The sequence below is a fragment of the Myodes glareolus genome, chromosome 6, assembly GCF_982192425.1.
Source record: "Myodes glareolus chromosome 6, mMyoGla1.1, whole genome shotgun sequence".
NCBI lineage: Eukaryota > Metazoa > Chordata > Mammalia > Rodentia > Cricetidae > Myodes > Myodes glareolus.
In genome coordinates this window covers 90,542,275-90,564,018 of record NC_142031.1, presented here as the reverse complement: position 1 = coordinate 90,564,018, position 21,744 = coordinate 90,542,275, and the positions used below count along the sequence as shown (strand labels likewise).

The 21,744-nt window shown below is 44.0% G+C and overlaps 2 long non-coding RNA genes across 2 annotated transcripts in view; one reads left to right on the top strand and one right to left on the bottom strand.

Moving 5' to 3' along the window:
- The window catches only part of LOC125388271 (uncharacterized), a 300,518-nt gene that overhangs the window by 197,369 nt on the left and 81,405 nt on the right, over positions 1-21,744 (top strand). The window lies entirely within an intron of this gene.
- LOC125388250 (uncharacterized) lies at positions 547-10,126 on the bottom strand. Its single transcript, XR_015002067.2, has 2 exons — positions 9,960-10,126; positions 547-774 (listed from the first exon to the last, which is right to left on the bottom strand). It is a non-coding gene; the product is annotated as an uncharacterized LOC125388250 (long non-coding RNA).

The following is a 21,744-nucleotide window of genomic DNA, read 5'->3' as shown; positions in this document are numbered from 1 at the left end:
CTTCACTTAATCAAAGACAGAGTCAGGTAATGCCACTGCCTGCTGATAGATTCAGCAAATAGTTACCTTTTAGTCTTGCCCTGGTCACCCCAAAAAAGGGAGATTTAGTAAAATATGATTAAATGATAGTTGTGTTTTAAGAAATAAAATTTTAGTATAGTTTTCCATAAGCAGTGACGTAAGCATACAAGTAAATGCATCATAACGGTAAACGCTGAGTTTGAGTCCTGGCTGAGTTTGAGTCTGGTTTCCACTAACCAGAGCAATGGTTCTGCAAGGCATGGTGAGCGCATCTGTAGTCACAGTCCTCCAAAGGCCTAGACAGAACCATCTGTGTGGCCAATGTAGGCTACATAGGGAAACATTGTCTCAACACAACAAAGCAAAGCACTTGTTCAACAACTATCCACCTGCAGGACACTTTCCCACAAATGTGCCCAAATACCCCTGGGCGACCATTGTCAATTAAATTATGGGCCAGGCAGCTCCCGTTAGGAACAGTTCCAGAATCTGTAAGCATCCACAAACATAAAGGATCTCTTTAAGTAAGATTATGAAATGTAATGTTTAATATTTTTTAAAAAAAGAAATTCCACACCAAATCACAAATTTCATAAAGCCATCACATACCACAGATACCACAAATAAACTCCAAACAATAATTTTTCAACTGATTCACTTCATGAAATATTCTCCTAAGCATTTCCCTGACTTCTTGGCTGAAGAATCTTCGATCAGCTTCTCATATCAGATCAATTTGGGGATATCATTTTTCTGAAAAGAAAATAGAAAGAACTTATTTTATCCTGTGGTATAATCCATGTGTTTTCACATATTTGTCCCTTGAACTCTGGACTTTTGAAACATGTTATTGTTAATGTGGTATAAATATTTAGGAATACTGGCAAAGTTGTGGAGACCTCTCTCAGGGTCTCTTTCATGTAGAAGCTACAGATATCAGGACATAACAAATTTCCTTTTGTGTGTGTGACAAACTTAAATATGTTTTGGGTTGAGATGTATGAGATAGTCATAGTGTATATACTGTTAATTTTCAGAATATTACTGATAGAAGAAAAATTTCAGTTTTAATCATTGATAAAACCAAAATCTTCAGCTGGGCAGTGGTGGCACACACCTTTAATCCCAGTACTCGGGAGGCAGAGGCAGGCGGATCTCTAGGAGTTCAAGGCCAGCCTGGTCTACAAGAGCTAGTTCCAGGACAGGTCCCAAAGCTACAGAAAAACCCTGTCTCAAAAAGCAAAAAAAAAAAGAAAAAAAGAAAAGAAGAAGAAGAAGAAAAACACAAAATCTTCCTTTTACGATTGTACTCATGTGATGATGGAAAGGATTTCCTATATATTGCTTTTTGTTTTGTATATTTAAAATACTATTTTCTACTCCATACATGTGCACAACTTCTGGAGCTGGGCATCTTAAATACTTTTAACCTCTGGACTTACAGATGTTCCTATCACCTTTGAACTAAAAAACAAAGGCAGTGAAGGACAAAGGACACCTGTGGTCTCGTTTCCCTTGTTGGTTAGGGAGAGAACGGAAAGTAAGGGGAATGTGCGCCCCTTTCTTTCGTGTGAAACTCAGGACAGGAAATCAAGACCACAAAATAAAGTCTTACTCTGTTAAAACTAAAACCCAGCACATTAAAAGTCATGGTAAATGGCAGTTAGATGAAACAGTCCTCCGTTAGCACCTCTGACCGCTGTCTAGGGCCCAGAGGGCACCATACACTATCAAGAACCAGGAAAGTAGCAGAAATAAGAACCGGAAGTCAGCCGGGCGGTGGTGATACACGCTTTCAGTCCCAGCCTGGTCTACAAGAGTTCGTTCCAGGACAGCTAGGGCTGTTACACAAAGAAACCCTGTCTCGAAAAATCAAAATAAAATAAAATAAAATAAAATCAGAGGCCAGAGTAGTGATAATAGTGTGTAATCCAAGCCTGGAAACAGAGGAAGATTCAGACCTGACCTCCATCAGCAAACAGGAACAGCGAGTCCTAGGAAACACAAAGAACAAAGCCCAAATGGATCAGCTCCAACTAGCTCCATAGAAGGATACAAGGCACGAGGCAAGTACTTCACAACAGAGCCCAGGGAGGGCCACACACGAGAGCCCTGGAACCAGACCTGCTCCTTCAGCTGCTGCTCCAGGAAGAGTCTCAATGCACCAGAACCCGATTCACAGTCAAGGGAAACTCTTTGAAATCTGTCGTTCACACTTGTAATTACATCTAATGCTCACTAGGAAACTCGTTTACCACAACGATGCTTTGCTTTTTAAAACTATGTCTCTAAAACAGAGGCGCCATCGCATTTTACATGGAGAAATACGAAGCAAGGGGAACACGAAGTAATTTCCGAAGGCCACCTAGTCATGACCGCTGCAAGTAGAACTCCGGAGTTCACGCTCCAACTCTTATGCCTATTGCCCGTAGCAGCTTGATGAACTCTCAGTCTCTGAGATCAGTAGTTTCATATATTTGGGTTGACCCTTCTCCGTAGAAAATCTTTCTCTGAGTTAGGGTTCAGTGCCCTTCAGGATAAACAAACCACCCTGACTTCAGGGTTGTCTTCATTGCACCGTTGAGCCCAAAGCCACGGTGAAACACCCAGAGGGTTTCCATTATGTTCGTTTGCTGTTTGTGTGTTTGTTTGTGTCGTCACCATCAGCAGCAAGTGACATCCATGACAGATTTCTAAGAAAATGTGACTTGCTCTCCCAGTGTATTCCGTGTAGCTTGCTTCTCACAAAACAGAACCCAAATTGCTTCAAGGAGGGACTTACTGGAGATCAATGTGTCTGTCGTGACCTTTGGAACCCACACTGGGGCTATGCTGGCAGCAGCCACACCATTCCCTCTGCCCCGTTAAAGAAGCCGGTGATGTAGTTTGAGGGTGTGTGCTCTCCCAGCGCGACTATGCATTACACATTCTAATTCATGGGAAGCCATTAGGAAATCGTTGCGCAGAACCCTGAAGCAAGTCCTGCAAGGTCTCCAGATTCCATTCCCAAATGTCTGACACGAACTTTGAAAACTACACTGACCCTTCACATCCTTTGCTTTCTGCAAAACTAAACAGGGTGCAGCCCACCGTTATTGCACACAGGCTCGTATCATTGTATTGTTATTAGATAAAATGTCAGGGTTACTCCCTGTGGAAGAGGAGGCAGAAGCAGTGGAAGAACCAGAGGGAATAGAGGATGCCAAGAAAACAAGGTCCTCTAAGTCAGCACAATAAAAGCTCAAATGAGCTCACAGAGACTGGGGCAGCATGCAAGGGGCCAGCACGATGCACGGGGCCGGCACGGGTCTGCACCAGGTCCTCTGTGTATAGATTATGGCTTCCAGTTTAGTGTGTTTATGAGATTCCTGACTGTGAGCAAGTAGTTCTCTGATTATTATGCCTTCCCTTGGGTTCTTTTTCTTCTGTTTGTTTGTCTTGTCCAACTGTGATGTGACCGTTTTTGTATTATCTTGTTACATTTTGTTACTTTGTTGTATTTGATTATTCTCCCTTAGAAACCTGTTCTTTTCTAATGAGAGGCAGGAAGGGTGGGGAGGATAAGGATAAGATGGGAGGGGAGATGGGGAGGAACTGGGAGGAGCAGAGGAAGGGGAAGCCATAGTCAGAATATATTATGTGAGAAAAGAGTATATTTTCAATAAAAGGAAAAAAAAGAAAAAATGTCAGGGTTACTGCCTTAGTTGGAAAACATCTATCCTCTCTCTTTGATACAGAAGCTTCAGATGTATTTTTTTTTTTTGCTTGAGAAAGCACTCATGTTAATGAACTCTCTGCCTTGTTAAGTCAGCCCCTCCACTGCTCTCATAAACGTTTCCCTCTGAGCTCTTGGAGACAGAGCCGGAACTCTCCAGTGCCGTTGCCGACATGGTGCGCATGGAGTGAGCTGGAGGCCCTGCCAGCCTGCTGATGTCCTCCGAGGATCTGGTCCCCTGGGTACCACAGCTGATGAGAAATACCTACAGAGCCACATTTGTTCCTAAGTGTTTCTGCTTGTCTAAGGAATCCCATCCTCAGGATTAGTTCCGTAGCTCGTTTTATTCTCAACTCCTGGATGAGGATGCCTCAAAGCCTCAGGACGCCAATTCCTGTAAGTAGAGGGCTCTCACTCCTAGCAAGTGAGTACTAGAGATACTGTGTCTCTTCTTCATCACTCACCTACCTCTCCCTCATCCTACCTGTCCTCACCCAAGGGTGCTGGATGTTTGATCAGCTTACCACCAAACCGTGTAGATTAGTGACAACAAATATATATTATGCAGAGGACCGAAGCAAAGGCCAAAACGGGCTTGAAAGTAAATACTGGTGCTGCGGGAGCTCCTCCCGCTCCTTCAGCCAATAACCGCTGAGATACCAGCCCACCGGGGCGTGGTCTCTCTCTCTCTTTAAAAAGCAGCAGCAGCCCTCTGCTTGCTCTTTTGCTCCAGTGACTAGACTCCTTTCCTGGCTGTTGTGTAGGATGGTGTTCTGTAAGTTTTTTCCTCTCAAATAAATAACCCTTTGGATCCAAACTGGTGTGGGATTGTTTCACGCATTATACTATCCTCACGAGGTATACTTTGGACCCTAACTCATTCATTAGAAATTGTCCTGACCAGCTAGCTAAAATAATTATATATAAGAATTTCAATATGGATAAAATATTTTCCTCTTATTCCTAAGCTGTGTAGGAACAAAAGCATCTACATCTATATGGGAAAACAGTATTTTTAGAGTCTCAGGCAGAGCCATATTTAAATCTGAAGGTCAAAACCGGCACTCAAAATTAGGGCTCTCTCCCTGTGTGCATGTTTGCTTCCTTTAACCTCAGCCTTCCTGGATAGTAACTGAGAGGACTTACAAGATTCAGGTCAATGAAAAAAAACTGGGTACTCCCTGGCTGTAAATAGGGAGTGTGCTCTTCAGAGGAAGGGCGGGTCACATCTCTCATTACAAAACTCAGCAGCAGCTCTCACCCTTCCTAATGCCGCGACCTTTACTACCGTCTCTCACAGTGTGCTGACCCCGGCCATAAAATTGTTTCCGCTGCTCTTCCAGAACTGCCATTTTGCTACTGTTCTGAATCCTAACGTAAAGCTCTGCTCTGCGACCCCAGAGGGGGCACAACCCACAGGTTGAGAACTGCTGCCCTAGAGGCTAAGAGATGGCTCAGCAGTTAGGAGTACTTGCTACTCTTCCAGAACCAGCTTTAGTTTCCAGCTCACAACTGTCAGTAACTGCATTTAGGGGAGATCTGATGCCCTGTCTTCCGTGGGTTCCTGCACACATTTGGTGTACATGTGTACACACAGGTACTAACACTCGCGAGAGCTCTCCTCTTCTGCTGATGAAGAGCTCTCCTCTTCTGCTGCTCTGTTCACACTTTCAAGCCTTAAGCAAGTTTCTCCACTGTATGGTTTGAATATGAATTTGCACACACCCCCCCCCCCACCGCCTCCATTGGTGCATGTTTCTAGACATTTGGTCCCCAGCTAGTGAGGCTTGGGGAGAGGTTGTGGAATCTCCAAGGGAAGAGTCAGGGATAACAGAGGTGGTTCACCCTTTGAGGTTTATATGCCAGCTTCCCCTCCACCCTAAAGTCTATTTGCTTCCTGATCTACAGCATGGAGAACGAGCCACAATCTCCCACTGCCGTGGGTTGACCCATACACCATGCCTTTCCTGCATAAAGGACTGGAGTTCCTGAAACCATGAGCCAAAAAAAAAAGAAGAAGAAAGAAAAGAAAAGAAAGAAAATCCATCCTCCCATAGCCAGTTTCTGTCAGGTGTTCTTCACGGTAGGAGAAAGGAAGCAGTTAGGGCCCGCAGAAGTGTGTTACGGCACAAAGGCAAAGTCAGCATTCACGGGCACTTCTAAGAAGCTTGCATTGGCCAGGTTGGGCCCTAGCCCTAATCTGATTTATTCAATATGTAAACTAAAATCGTTGATAGAACATGCTTCAGTTAGAATTATTTAGGTCAAAACTGATAGAGACCCAACCAAAAAAAAAAAGGCATCAACAAAAAAAGAAGACTGCAATAGCTCAGACTGAGTCGTGTTCACAATTTGAATGGTCTCTGGTTGCTAAACAACTGCTAAATAACAAGATAAAGGCCTCAGGATCTTTCCATTTGGGGTTTTTCATTCCTCTGGGGGTCAACTTTTGTATGCACATTTGTCCTCCACAGTTGCAAAGTGGCCCCCCAAAGAGAACAGGCAGATGAAGGTTTGTCTTCTGTTCTGAATCTCTTCTCATCTGAAAGAGACATTCCTAAAGCTTCCTTGGAGCTCCCACAGTCTCACTGCTCAGAACTTCTGTGTGTGTCCTCTCTTGCCCTTGCTGCTGACAAGGAACATGAGCTTTCTCTACTTAGGCTAAACCAGTTACGAAAGTAGCTCTACTCAATCACGGCACCTGTGAATTAGCCATCAGTACCAGCCATGTGCTATGCCAGGTTTTGTCTCAATCTGGATGTTCATGGACTGGGTTTTTACTCAGGCTTGTTGCATGGCTGAACATTCAGTTTATTTCCTTGGTGCATAGGTCCTTACTATAGAATTGCCCATGTCTTGAAGCTACTTGTATGAGTGTTTGGTGTCTTCCTTTAGAAAATCAGTTCAGCTGAGAGGCCCAGAATAGAGATGCTGGATGAACTACAGATTGCTTTATGTGGTGCTTAAATACTGGGTTGCAAAATGATCTCTTTCAATTCTTTGAAGTAACACCTAAAAGTCAGAATATGATAGATATTTTTTGAAACACAGATTCTTTTCTTGAAAATTTTTATTAGACCAACTGGGCCTCCCTACCTACCCAGTGAGCACCCTCTGCTATAGAGTGGTGGGGCCTTCTATGGGCAACTTGTCACAAACCCCATTTTGGATTTTGTCGTTTGCCTGGGTCACCCCTAAGTACTGGAGCTCAGCTTTAATGGCAACTAACCAAAAATATCCGCACGGTTGCTCAGTGGACCTGAATAGAGTAAACCCAAGAGTCAAGATGGCTCAATCTGAGATTGAGAAGCAAATACATAGACAGAAGAAGAAACTCACCAGGGGATCTGAGCCCATTCCCTAGGAAAAGCATCTCAAAATTCAGCCTGCTTCCCCCACATATCTTGGGAAGCTGGCCAACCCTGATAGGAGAGAAAGAGGAGAGAATGAAGCTTCCCTTGTTCCTTGGTCTAGTCTACAACAATCGCTGTGTCCCAAGAGGCCCGGAACAGTGGATCTGATTACCTGCTGATCTCACTTTCAGCTTGCAGAACAAGCCAGCTCCCGCTAGTGACAGTATACAGTTACTATCTGCTCTGCTTGTCGGATCTTACCGCAACCTTCTCTCCAGGAATTTCTTACTTTGTCTGCTGTCCCCTGAACACAGGCACACTTCTCCTATCTTGATAGGCCTGGTGGCAGGTGGCCCAAGGAGGACTCTGGACACCGTCTCAAAGAGATTAGTGTTTCCAGCTTCCTACTTTTCTCAAGGTCCACATTTCCTTCCTTTTGTAAACTCTATACTCGGGATTATGCCCATTTAAACACATCTTTCTTCCCGAAGGTCAGGGTCCAAGACAGGCAAGTCTAGAAAGGATATGGCTACCAGTTATTTCAGTAGGTGGCTGGCCAATTCCAAACTGAATTAGAACCAAAATGAAAACTTCCCAGGATTGCAATCCAGAAATAGCTCTTATTCAAAATAAATAAAAATGTGCCTAGGGGCTGGCAAGAATTCTCAGTGAGTAAAGCATTTGTCACAAAAGCCTGGCCTACGTTGGAATCCTCAGAACTCATTTAAAAACCAGGCAAGATAGTGCACATGTGTAATTCCAGCTCCCCTAAAGGGAGCTAGGGAGTGGAGATGGGCGTCTCTAGAAGCTCACATGCCACCTTGGCATACACAGCAATGAACAAGAGACCTTGACAGAAACAAACTGGAAGACAAGGGCTGGCACCGGAGGTTGTCCTCTGGCTGCCACATGAATTCTGTGGCATACATTCACCCACATTCACACACACACACACACACACACACACACCATACACTAACACAGAGAAAAAGGTGTTACATACATAACATGACACAATGTTGCACATTAACATGGGCCCCGGGTACAGGGTTGAAATAGTGTTACGGCTTTACGACTGCAACGGTGTTTTAAAATGAGGACATTTTTTTTTCCCAGATTAGCAAAATGGGGAATTCCATCTCCTAGAGATCACTGTGGTCTTTGGAGATGTTTCTATCAAACTGCATTTGGCCATAGGAAAATCAGGTCAGTGTAATGAGATCAGACAGTTTGAGTCCAATGCATCCCTCCAAGCACAGCAGAATCTGAAGAGTGGTCCTCTCTGACACCCAGGTGACAGTCTGCTGTCTGTTCCACTCTCTGGTGGTGTGACATGCATGCTTCAGAAAAAACTGGTAGAATAAAGGAGTTCATTCTACCCAAAGACCCTCAACGTCTGGAGTGTAGGCTCTGAGGACACACAAAGGAGTCAGGCATTGTCTAAAAGGCCTCTCTCCTGGTCTTGTCATCAGCACCCTGAGACGTACCTGAAGGGGGTGATTAGGCAGGGAATGGGACACTGAAATATCCCACAGGTTTTAATTCATTTGCCACCATCACTTAGGTCAGCCCAATACAGTTGGAAGGTATTAAGCAATTATGACATGCCCAGCACTGTGCTAAAGACTGTATGAACTATCAAATACGTCTATGCCAAACTCTTGACCTCAAGAAACTTGCTATCATGCTAGCTGGCTGAAGTTACCCTTGTGAAGAAAAGAAATAAGACAGGAGTGTACAGAGTCTCAACACTGGTCTTGTATCTTTGTGATTTCAGTTTTCTTATTACTATTCCATAGATCCATTTACTAGATCACAACAAATTAAACTAATCATAATTTAAATATATCAAAATCTAGCTTAGGTTATATTCCAGTATAGCTAACCTGAGAAGACAGATAATGCCGAGTGTTGGCAGTAATGTGGGACAACTCGACCTCTTATGCATCGATGACAGAAGATAAGCCAGTGGAATAACTTTGGGAAGCTGCCGTTATTTATGAATATATGGACAGGGCTCTCTGGATGTGCAGCTTCTACCCCCAGGGACTCGGTCAACCCCAGATGGGAAATATTTGAGCACTTGTTGCATTGGTACTGAACATGTCACAGACTGTCTTTCTTGTCATTATTCCCTAAACAATATTATCTCCAGTGTACAATATTTGCATTGTATTAGGTACTATAAGTAACATGTAAGGGAGAAAGCAGGCATGGTGATTCACACCTGTAATTCCAGCACTCAGGAGGCTGAGGCAGCAATATTGCTGAGTGTTTGAGGCCATCCTAGGCCGTGTTGTCACTTTAAAGATACTTGAAGCTATAAAGAGAAACCCTATCTAAACAGGAAAACCAAGGAAGGAAGGAAGGAAGAGAAGAGGGGAGGGAGGAAGAAGGTAAGTGATATGAAGTAGTATACCATTTTCTATCAAGAGTTTGAGCAGCTTCAGGTTTTGGAGTCCTCACACAGTTCAGGAATCAATTTCTATAGAGGCAAAGTGATGTCTGTATGATCTATGATCCAGCAATCCCTTCTCCTAACTACCAGAAATTCATACGTGTTTTCATCAAAATACACATCCAAGAATGCTCACTAAAACACTATAATATCCCCTAGCAAACAACCCAGATGATCACAAATATTAGATGCATAGTATATTCAATCATTAATACACTGTGGAGTAGTGGCAATAAACAAACTATAATGATAAACAACAATATAGATGGGCATCACCAAAATAATGGGAAGAAGCCAGATGAACAGACTGCTATGGTCTGGATGGTTCTGTTGATTTAAAAAAATAATTAAAAAGGGCCCAAACATAAGTGAAGCTAATCCATGGTACACTGAGTAATTGCAGAGTGCTTACCTTTGTCTGGGAGTGTTAGTCACCGGGTTGAGGCAAGATGAGAAGTGTAGGTCGCTGTTAGGGATTGATGTCTTGAGCCAGGGCTGGCTGTATGAGTGAGTTCACGTTATGGAAATATGATTTGCCTGCTCTTTTACATTCTCATTTGCTTAGTGCACACACGGGCAGGGATGAGAGGACAATTTGCAAGAGTCCTGGAAACTCCACCGCGGTCATCAGGCTCCGCGGGAGGTGCTTCAGTCTGCTCAGCATCTCTCTCGCACCTACATGGTTTCCAATGTCTGCTGTTTATCAGTAAAAATGGCGTGAAAGGGTCATATGCAGGCCTTATAAATACATCAACATTTCTTTAAAGTATTTTTGTTTTTGGAGAATTGGAGCCCAGAGAAGCTGTAGAAATTGACTTCTGATGACCTTTGCATAAGACCAGATATCTTGACCTTCTGGGCTCTGCTGTGTTTGTTCTTGCTCTGCAACTGATTTTCTAGGTAACTTTATTTTTTCATTATAGATTCTTATTAGATTTATTCATTTTATTTAATGTGTGAGTGTGTTGCCTGCATATATCTATGTGGACTGTAATCATGCTCGGTGCCCACAGAAGCAAGAAGAGGGCATCAGATTCCCTAGGACTAGGGTTATAGATGGTTGTGAACAACCATGTAGGTGCTGGGAATCGAACCTGGATCCTCTGCAAGAACGGGTGTTCTTTTTTATAATAAATTATTTCTATTGATTTTATTGAGCTATACATTTTTCTCTGCTCCGCTCCCAGAGCAAGTGCTCTCAGTCATTGAGCCATCTTGTCAGCCCTTGTAGATCAGTGATTCTCAACCTGTGGGTCGCGCCTCTCTTGGCACTCAAGTTGCCTTAGTACCCTTTCAGACAAGTCTCCCTAAGACTGTCAGAAAACACAGATATTTACATTATGATTCACAACAGTAGCAAAATTACAGTTATGAGATAGGAAAATAAATAATTTTATGGTTGGGGAGGTCACTGCAATCTGAGGAACTGTATTAAAGGGTCACAGCATTAGGCAGGTTGAGAACCTCTGCTCCAGGCAATTTCAGAAAAGCTTGTGGAGCTGGGCAATGCTCAGGAAATAAAGTATTTGCTGTAGAAACATGAAGACATGGGTTCAGATCTCCAGCACCCACACGAAAAGCTGGGCACAGGAAGATATGAAGACAGGGGACGTCTTGATCTTGCTAGCCAATCAGTCTAGACAAAATGGTGAGTTCCAGTTTCAGTGAGAGTTCCTGTCATAAAAACACAAGGTATAGTCAGGTGATGGTGGCACAGGCCTTTAATTCCAGCACTCAGGAGGCAGAGGCAGGTGGATCTCAAAGTTCAAGGCCAGCCTGGTCTATAGAGTAAGTTCCAGGACAGCCAGAGCTACACAGAGAAATCCTGTCTCAAAATACAAAAAGCAAAAAAAAAAGTCCCCAAGGTAGAGGTGAAAGAGGAATAGACCCACCAAACCCTCTAGTCTCTGGACACATGCAGACACATGCATGCTCTGGTCTCTAGACACACACAGACACACTCATACTCCGGTCTCTGAACACACGCAAACACACACATACTCTGGTCTCTAGGCACATGCAGACACATTGCAGACTCTGGTCTCTGGACACATGCAGACACACACATGTACATCTATGCCACATGCATAAATTAAATTGTTAAGACAAGCCGGGTGGTGGTTGCACACATCTTTAATCCCAGCTCTTAGGAGGCAGAGGCAGGCAGGTCTTTGTGAGTTCGAGACCAGCCTGGTCTACAAGAGCTAGTTCCAAAGCTACATAGAAACCCAGTCTGGAAAAATCAAAAACAAACCATCAAACAAAAAAGACAGAAAAGAGAAATATTTCTTATATTGCATCTATTCTAGGAGAACAGTGATGCTGGCTTCCATTTTTCATTACTCATCAAACAGATTTGCCTTAAAGGTGTGATATCACATCATAGCTGATGCTTTTGATATTAATTAAAAATGGAAGTTCAAGACCCTCACCATTTTCATGTAAAAGGAGCACAATCCTACAGCGAGAGAAGTGCTGTCATCCAAACTGAATGGCTAACCCCACACCAACTGTTCAATGCTGTTGAAGCCCTGGGCGAAGTGTGGGCTCTTTGTCCTAAACATTCTTGAGGAAACCAGGCATACCTCACCTTCCCTCTTAGTATGCTTTCTCATTTCCCACAAGGATAGATTTCTCAGTTGTGGGAAGGTAAGGGAAATCACAAGACTTAGGAGATAGAATGTGAAAAGAATTGATCTTGATGGGGAAAGACCATGCGTCAGCACTAACGAGCTGAGGAAGTTCAGGCAAGTTCATCTGCCTCCCTCTCGCTGGATTTACCTCTCCAGAGAAACTTAGGCCCTGTTCTACCTGACTCAGTGGGTTGTTTTGAGGTAGAAGTTAGGGTATGCCTATAAAATTGATTTTGAAAACTAACACATACAGAAGAACTCATACAAAGTATTTTGGTTTTTTAAGGATGCTATCAGTAAACTGTTTCCTTTGCAAGCAGGTGTCCAGGTGAGCCATCCCCAGTGACGAGGACAAGCCACAGGAAACAGGGCAAAGTTCTTGCTGCTGTGAACCTCATCTGACGAGAGATGACAGACAGGGAAAACTGAGATAAAGAAGATAAAGCAATGCAAGGCGCCCTGAGCCACTAACAGGCTTCTTGGGTTTGGGTGACCAGAGAAGAAAAGGTGCCCATGTCCTGAATGGGAGACTGAAACTCTGTGGACTGTTCCAGACAAAAGCAACAAGCAAATGTGCTGAGATGGGAGGGGCCTTCACCTCCTGAGGACCAAGAAGAAGTTTGGTGGGCCAGGAGCAGAGACAGCCCTGGGTAGAAAGACTGTTGACACATGCCTTTAATCGGAAGACAGAGTGGACCTCTGTGAGTTCAAGGCCAGCCTGATCTACAGCTCAAGTTCAGGGATAGCCAGGATCACACAGAGAAACCCTGAAAAGAAAGAAAGGAAGAAATGAAAGAAGGAAGGAAGGGAGGGAGGGAGGATGGGAGGGAGGGGGAAAAAAAAGACACTGTATATTGTGTTAGGAAGTGGATAGAGAGGGAAGAGGATATAGACAGGGAAATGAAAACAGAGCAAAGCCATGTTTTTAGCAGAGGAAAAATTAAAATTGAAAGACTTTTCTCCCTATGAGATCACAAAGCTTGGCATATCACACATTGGTTTCAGAGGTGGCTTTACTGGAAAGCTAATGGGGTACACATCTCAGCCCTAGGAGACGCCCCACATTCTTTGAGTAAATTATATATCTTTTCCTCTTCGGAACTCTCGTCAATCTGCTCTTGTTTTAACGTATTCACACGACATAGCAGGTTTCTGTCATAGGGACGTCAGCAGCCCGTTGGACCCTGGAGGTTTATAAACATGGCTGCCTTGGGTACTTCCTAAATCTGAGTCAGAAGGCCTGGCATGGAGGCCCCTGTAGACCACCCTACTTCCTCTCTCCCTTGCTAAGGCCAGATTTTCCAGCTAACCTCCCGAGTCTTCTCCTTCCTTCTCTCCCTTCCTCCCCCAAGGCCCTCACTACACCTCTCTGCGAAACTCCGCTGAACTCCTCCCATTCCGGCAGCACACACGGCCTCTTCTGCTTGCAGGTCCTTTGCAGATGCTGTTTCTACAGAACCCTCACTGTCTCTAAAGCTGCGGGTAAATCATGAGATCACCACAGCTAACCTTGCGGAAGGAAGATGGGCAATGGGTTGGGAGGAGGACAACTACTCTGAGGAGTCTATGAATGGCTCTCATCCCTGGAGATGCTCAACAAACAAGGATGAAGGATGAAGAGGTGTGGGCTGGGGGCGGAGGAGGAAATCTGGGTTGTGGGGAGTTTGCTCCCTTAGAGTCTCTTCATTAACGTGAAGCAAAACTTTCCCCGAGCAGCCACAAACCATTGTCAGCCCTGTACAGTGGCCCTGGTCTCAGAGTTGACTACACAAAATAATGTGATTATCCTGTCAGGATCCGAAAGAGAAAAGACCCCCAAAAAAAAAAATTAGCATAAATACAAAATACAAGAGAACCTATTTAATTAAAGGCAGGAACCAGGGCAGCTAAAATGCAGAATAACAAACAGTCAGGCAGAGTTTTAGGAATAGTGAGTTACATAATTGAGACCCAAGCAAGAGTGTTCTTCTCTCAAGGTTAAAAGAAGAAACTGAGCCAACGAGCCATTTCCAGACATTTTTCCTATAAACTTTCTACCAAGCTGTGAACGCCAGCATTAGGGACTGGGGTGACGGAAGCCCCATAAGCTAATCATCATTGCCGTGTGTCCGCAAACTGTCCTCGCTGGGAAGGTGTGGTTCTGTACTGGGGGTGAGGTCACAGGGCTTTTGAGATCATCATTTCACAACACAAGGACGGTTCCAGCTGGAAGCAACCTTTGAGACCATGTGGCCAACCTGGTCTTGTCACGGATTAAACAGTTCCAAAGGTCAGAGAAAATTGCAACAGGACAGGACTTGAGCCCCCGTGGCCCTAGCCGGTGTCGCTTGGTCTTCACAGCTCCTCTTGTGCCTGCAGACATGGCAGACACCAGCAGTTAGGGGCTTTTGCTGGGGACAACCAGGGACGGCCACACCAACCCCTCCTGCCCAGGGCCTTCTCCTTTTTCCCTTTCTGCTTTATTTTTCCCCTCTCTGGTCTCTCCCTCAACCCACCTCTATCCTCCACCCAGTGGTGGCACAAGAGAGACCAGAAGCAGTGTTTTGTCTGAGAGTGCCTCTGGGAGACAGGAAGCTGGAGACAAAGTATTTCCTTCACTTGAAACACCCTCTTCCTCTCTTCCAGGCCGTTTCTGGTGCTGCTTCTAGAACAATCCAAAAGGGAAGCCTCCTCAGGGTGCCTGATGTTTGGTCAAAAGTGAGACCCTAGCCTCCTGACACCACTATATCCAAGGATTCTGGAATGTTTGGTCAAAAGTGAGATCCCAGTCCTCTGACAACCCTATATCCAAGGAGCCTGGGATGACTGGAAGCATCACCCTAGCCCCTGGCCTGGGAGTTGCCTTGGTCCGGACTCCACCTCTGGAAAAGTTGTCCAAGCGCTTACCCCTCCCCAGGGAGGGTCAGGACCACTCCCACAGGCTATTTAGGCTGCCGCTCAGAGAAGGAACGTATGGTCGTCAGGTTTTGCGTGGTCCCCTCTCTGTCTCTCTCTCTCTGTCTCTGTCTCTCTGTCTCTCTCTCTCCTTTCCTCGCCATGTTCCCGGTCACCTGGGAGCTCTGCAGTAAACGTGGGCATCTTTTATTCGGTCTAATTTGGTCTAATTGGAAATATTTGCATCGGCAGAGATGCTCGTCTAAAGATTAGTCTTAACACCCGCCAGCTCCTAGAGGGAAAGCCCAAGATGTGAAAAGAGTGGACAACAGTTTAAAAAGAGAGGGACTTGCCATCGGTCCAAGTCTTGACCCACTCAGTGACCTTTCTTCCACAGCTGTCTCTTCCCTGCTAGCCATTGTTCCTCCTATTAGAAAACCGCTCATGTCTCAGGCAAACCTCTCCACAAAGTGAATACATTTTAATAGTATACTTTTAAGGCCCAACAGCTTCCAATAAAAAACAAAGTTCTGTGCAGATGTTTCAAAGAGAGATTTGGGGACAGGATTTTTCTTGATTCCCCTTTAGATTATAACTCTGCAAACACCGGCCTACCTGATGTAGTTAAAGGGGAAGAAAATCAGAGCCTTCCCCTCTCCAGACCCATTGTCAGGAAGCAAAGTCCATTCCTGGTCTCTATCACTCACCCTGGTGAGACACACTTTAACGTAATCATATTTCTCACAATGTCCTTTGAGGTTGCCGCCTGTGCTGCTGTTCTCATCGGGGACACACAACACTGTTCATACTCTCTGGTCTTCTTTTTTGATAGAGATGAAAGGAAACACAAAACCTAAACACAGCTCAGCAAACCCTGACTGAAATAATTGACTACATGATGACTTCTTAGCCGCCTGTGCCTGGGAGGATCATAGCTTTAAATCCAGCACAACAAGGTCCAAGTTCGTTCTGTGAGCGATGAAGTGGTTCTTTGTTTTCAGGACTTGCCGGGCCAGGTTGAAGGAGGAGGCTGTCTCCTTACTTGGTTGGTACAGTCCCAGGGGTGTCGGGATTTCACAGTCTCTAGCTGGATGGCAGGCAGAGCTGGCACGCTCACTGGAACAGAACAAAGCCTTGGGAGAGACTTTTTCCTGCAACATTGCCAGCATCCCTAATTATTCTGGCTCTAGAGTGGGGGACTTCAAAAATGGCGAAGTGATAGGTTTGGAATGTATTTGGTTCCTCCAGAGAAAACTGCGAGAATCTCATGGACTTGAGAATTGCAGAAGTGGAGGCTTTCCCACTTTTCTTGCCCCCATCAGCAGAGACTGCCAAGGAGGAGAGCTTGCAGCTCTGGGGCCAGAGCTAGATAGACCTTTGTCTTTATTAGGCCATCCTTGTCTTAAACTTGGATTGGAATAAAGAGCACCAGCCTCAAACTGGGTGGCTGTTGCTGAGTTGCTTTGCATTTGCAGGAAGCAAGAAGACCGTTTTCATTCCTTTGGGTTCTCTCCAAGTACGGTGGTCTTTCCAATCTTCCGGGTGAACAATGAGTCAGAGAAGAAGCACAGAGAGTATGTGAGCCAGCCTGCGTGTATTCAAATTTCGAATGCTAGCCTGGTACAGTGGTGCACACCTGTAATCCCAGTACTCAGGAAACCGAAGCAGGAGGATCACACTTTTGATACCAGCCATTACAAGACTTCATGTCAAGAGTCTTCATATCAAGTCTCTCTTTCTCAAAAAAAAAAAAAGAAAAAAAATTTAAATAAATACGCTTCTAGTGCTACTTCTAGAACAACCCAAGAATAAATCCTCCTCAGGTGCCCAGCTGCTCTGAAAACCCTGCGTAGTGTGCCATAGAGGGGTGAGGTGGTTAAAACAGGAAGGGAGCCTGTTGGCATCTGGTTCACCTTCAGAGAACAACACCCACTTTTACTGAGGGCAGCCACTGGACAATGCAAAAGACCATCCCGTCACAGATGTGTTGAGGATATGGTGGGCTCACTATGCAAGACTGTCCATGTAAGGATCTAGGGGAAAATTTCACTCTGTCCCTAAAACCAAGAAAAGGCACGTTTCTCCTAATCAATTATGCTGCTCTTGAGATCTTACACATTCTTGCAGGCCATCTTCAGAATGTAGCTCCACATTCTGGACAGCTTCTGTACCTGTAACTTTGTCAGGTTAGCTTGTGGAGAACTGACTGCCCATACGCCTAAATCCTAGAAGACATTTCCCCTGGACAAGTCAGAACTTCAAAAGGTCAGATCCCAACCCAAAAACATATCCCTGCATCTAAGTATCTGACAATATACTCATTCAAAAATAAAGAGTTCAGTGACAGACATATAGAAATCCCCTTCTATATAACAGGAATAGCCATAAACACGAGAGACAAAAGTCCTTACTCTCTCAGAGTTTGCAGTCTGGTAGAATTTATCACATTGGATGTGCTTGAATTTGTAGATATGCTAATAACCTAGCAGATAATAAAGTGGAAATCTCAGAGAAAGGTCATGATTTGCACCCCAAAGATCAGATAGGTTAGAAGAATCATCATGGATGATAACAATCATCTACTTCAAAAGAGAACTTTTGATGTTTCTAATATAAACAAATGTTAAATGTTTGAGGTGAAGGATTATGTCAGCTACACTGGTCTAATTGTTGCATACAAGTTCTAAAACCATGCTATTTCCCATAAAATGATACAATTATGCACCACCTAAAATGTGTGTATTTTGTGAGGTTGGGCTATCTTGATTGTTAATGTGATTGGATGGAGGGACCCTTAGAAATTTAGTAAGGAATATCTCTGGATTTACCTGCAGGACATTCCCGAAGACAAATAGATTGTAAGGGTTCTGACCTGATCAGCTTCATCCATTGATGAATCCAAATTTTGGGTAGACAATCGGAAGGTTGTGGGGTATGAGAAAGAGTTCTAGTTAGAGAAAGTAGATCTTTGGGGGCCTCCACTGAACAGTACACTTTGTCCTGGCCCCTTACTGCTGTTATTCCCCTTCCTTCCCTGTTTCTACCCAGAAACAACAAAGTCAAATAACCACAGGCTGAAACCTCTAAAATCAAAAGAAGTTTTTCCTACCTTAAACTGATTTTTCTCAGGCGTCTGTCATCTCACAGAAAAAAAAAAAAAAAAAACTAGCGATACAATACCACGAGTATGAATGAGAGTGAATAGGAAATCTAATAAAGACTTCAGAGAAAGTGGGAGAATCAGATTTTATTAGCTGTGAGACAATATCTGAGGCCCAATTTCCTTGCCTGTGTTGATGTCACAGATATTTCTAGTGAGACATCCGTGATGTAAAATTGATAAAACAGCACAGCGTCTGCTCAGTAGGCACAAGTTTCAACTACTTCTATCATTCTCCAAAGATCTCTGAGAGGAGAATCATTCTGTTTGGGCACTTTGACCACATGACCTATTTCAGGCTGAATGGGGTTAGAAATGGAGGTACAGGAAGAAGAAAGCTTGTCATTCTATAGAGGCTGAAGCCAAGAAGATCACCCTAAATCCTAACATTTTCAGTAGAAACACTGTCGATGAAGCCTTTATTTTTTTTCTTCCATCTTAGCAACCTCTAATGTGATTAGGTGCCATGTTTGTAATGCAACATTGGTTGTAATGAGATAATCCTGATATTTACCCACTGTTTTGGTTAGAAGGTAATCTCACTGTCCCTTTCATTCTTCTGGTAAAAGGGGTTTAATTCTTGGCCACTGTTAAATAATTAACACAGATAGATAGTCTAAGCCTTCTAACTCAAACTCGGTAAGGTTTGGTTGTTTTGAAAGAAAGAGAGAAGTCTGGTTTTTCCTCTGTCATTCTTGGTAATATTGCAGTGTTATATGCCAGAAACAAAAGTCTAAAAAATACATCTTGGAGTTCTTTGCAAGCAACTTTGGGGTTAGTCTTCAAGGTTTTTAGCTGGACACTTCGCTAAATGGAATGTCTAAATGTTTGTCAGCCACAGGCCTTGAACTAGAATTTTGCACAGTGGAGAAACAAGAAAGGAAAGGATAGGAAAGTTGGAAAAGTCTCAAAGAGTCAGTTCCTCTTTAATTCACATTTCAGCCTCTGAGGGGAAAGAAAATTGTGTGTGTGTGTGTTAAAGGATTGATCTCAAATGTAAAACATGAACAATAAATGATATTCTAAATCAAAAAAAGATCCCAGGTTCCAGGATCTTGAAGCCCTAATCTCTCTGACGTATATACTTCTGACCATTAGCCCAGTGTGTACCTGTTTCTCTAGTCATTCCCAGGCACCATAGCTTTGAAGAGCCTTCTCCACAGCAGGGCAGAAATCAGTTCTATAAGCAAATTGGTAAGCGATAAGGATCCCTGTAAGTGTCCCAGTCCTGAGGGAGAAGGCTTCCCCAAAGCAAGGGTTACAGCTCTGAACGGAAAGGTATCCTGGCATTCGGGAGTCAAGGAATACCACAGAGTCACACTGTACAACAAACCTCACACAGGAGATTTCTTGGGAGGGAAAAACCCAGGAGGGTGATTACCCTTGCTCAGGCAAGAAGCAGCAGAGAACTAAGAAGAAAACAGGGTTTGTATAGGGTTTCCTGGGGGGTGAAGGGGTGGAGTTTTCCAGGTCTGAGGTTTCCAGGGCAGGGGTTGGTGGAATTTCAAGTTCTGATCTTGAGGTGAGCCCAGGGATTAGTGAGATTACAAGATCAGGAATTGGTGGGTTTTCAAGTCCTGAGTTTGGGCTTTTTACTCTGTAGGGTGGAGCTCGGTAGCCTGTGTCTGGAGAGCCTGAGTTTTGACCATTTGAATGTTCTGTGGGTGGAGCCTAGTGGTTGGAGGTCCTGAGGGGTGGGGCCTGCTTACAACCCCTCAGGAGTTGGAAGATCTTTAAAAGAAACCATCTTTGCTATGTGAACTGAGTGCTAGTGAATTGTGAAGAAAACCATGTTGATTATAATTTCTGTTCATGCAAAGTGATGAACCCAGCGAGTGGTTTATGTGGAGCAAAAGCAATTTCCAAGCCATCATACTCTTTCCCTCCATTGTCATAGGCTAAATGAGTCGCTCACAGCACGCCCCGATATCAAACGATCAACCAAGAGCTAGCTTTTCCCAGCTGACTAAAGTCAGGTACCTGGGAGTCCAGGATTTGTTTTTAGAGCTAAAACTGTCTCACTGCCATCTGAACCTTGGAGACATCCTTCTATCTGCTGGAAAGCAATAGTCAGGGTGCCAATTCTAGATCCCACTGAAAGCACTTAGCAGGGCTCTCTGAGTCTAACTCTGAGCCTAAGTGTTCACAGACAAAGGGCAAGGAGGAAACCAGGTCCAGGAAACAAGCCTCTATGCTTCCTAATTGTGCACCCTTTCTGCTCTTCCAATAACTCTGATGTTGGTATGAGCATTGTGTTGTGTTTTGGATTTCAGGCTTCTTGAATTATATTAGATGGTTTTATGAACTATTCCATAACTCATAGGAACAGCAAAAGCTATAGGGTGTGTATTACTTTGTTTTTTTCCTGACCCGATACTCCATGAATTAACCCAGGCTTGCCTTTTCTAGACAGATTATATTATAATAAATCCTTGGAAGTCTCAAAGAACTATCATATTGTCTCAAGTGATCTTATAATTGCTATAGCTATATATTTTTTAAATTTCTATGTAGCAGGTTTTCTTTTGGGCTGCCAACCAGCTCTCAAATCATGACATGGAGACTTATTATTAGTTATGAATGCTCAGCCTTAGTTTATGCTTCTCCCCCAAGCTCTTATAATTTTACTTAACCTGTTTCTCTTCATCTATGTTTTGCCTCAGGACAATCAGCTACCATGCAGAATAGTCATAATTGTCATGTATCCTCTACTATGTATGGAGAGGAAACATGTCAGGAACTTTGCCTCTATGGCTTCATTTCATCTTCGTAAAGACATTTATAATTATACCCAGCTAAGAGATGCTGAATCAGGAGCTGAAGAGATGGCTCAGCAGTTAAGAGCACTTGCTGTTCTTCCAGAGGACCTGAGTTCGGTTCCCAGTATCCATGTCAGGTGGCTCACAACCATTTATAACTCTAGATCCAGGGACCTGACATTTCTGGCCTCCACAGTCCCGTACTCACATATACACACTCACATGCACACACACACACACACACACACACACACACACACACACACACACATACGCACGTACGTATACATAATTAAAATTTAAAAATCTTTTGAAAAATAGATACTGGCTCTAAACGCAGACAAAAATAAGTACTTTTCCCAAGAGCTCAACTGCAAGCAGTGGAGTCCCAGGGCGAATTTGAGGATGTCTGACTCCAGGCCAGTGTGGTGGCATACTCCTTTGCCCAAGGAGGGACAGATAAAGGAATAAAATTCCTGGCACCTCACTCTTTCCATGAAAATACTAGGAAGAAGTCATGAGGTATTCTCAGAGAAAAGATGGCTACTGGAGGCCACAAGATGGCTGCATGCATTCCACCCCCTGAGACCTGTCTCTGTGCTGCTCCAAACACGTGTAAAGACCACAGCTTAATGGCAGGCAATGTTAGAGGGGAGGGACACTGGCAAGTCTGTGTGAGTAGGGGGAGAAAGAAAGGGGAAATCCGTCCATAGGAAAGGCAGCCCAGAAATGATCTTTTTTGTTCATGCAGCTGTCGTGCAGACGAAAAGT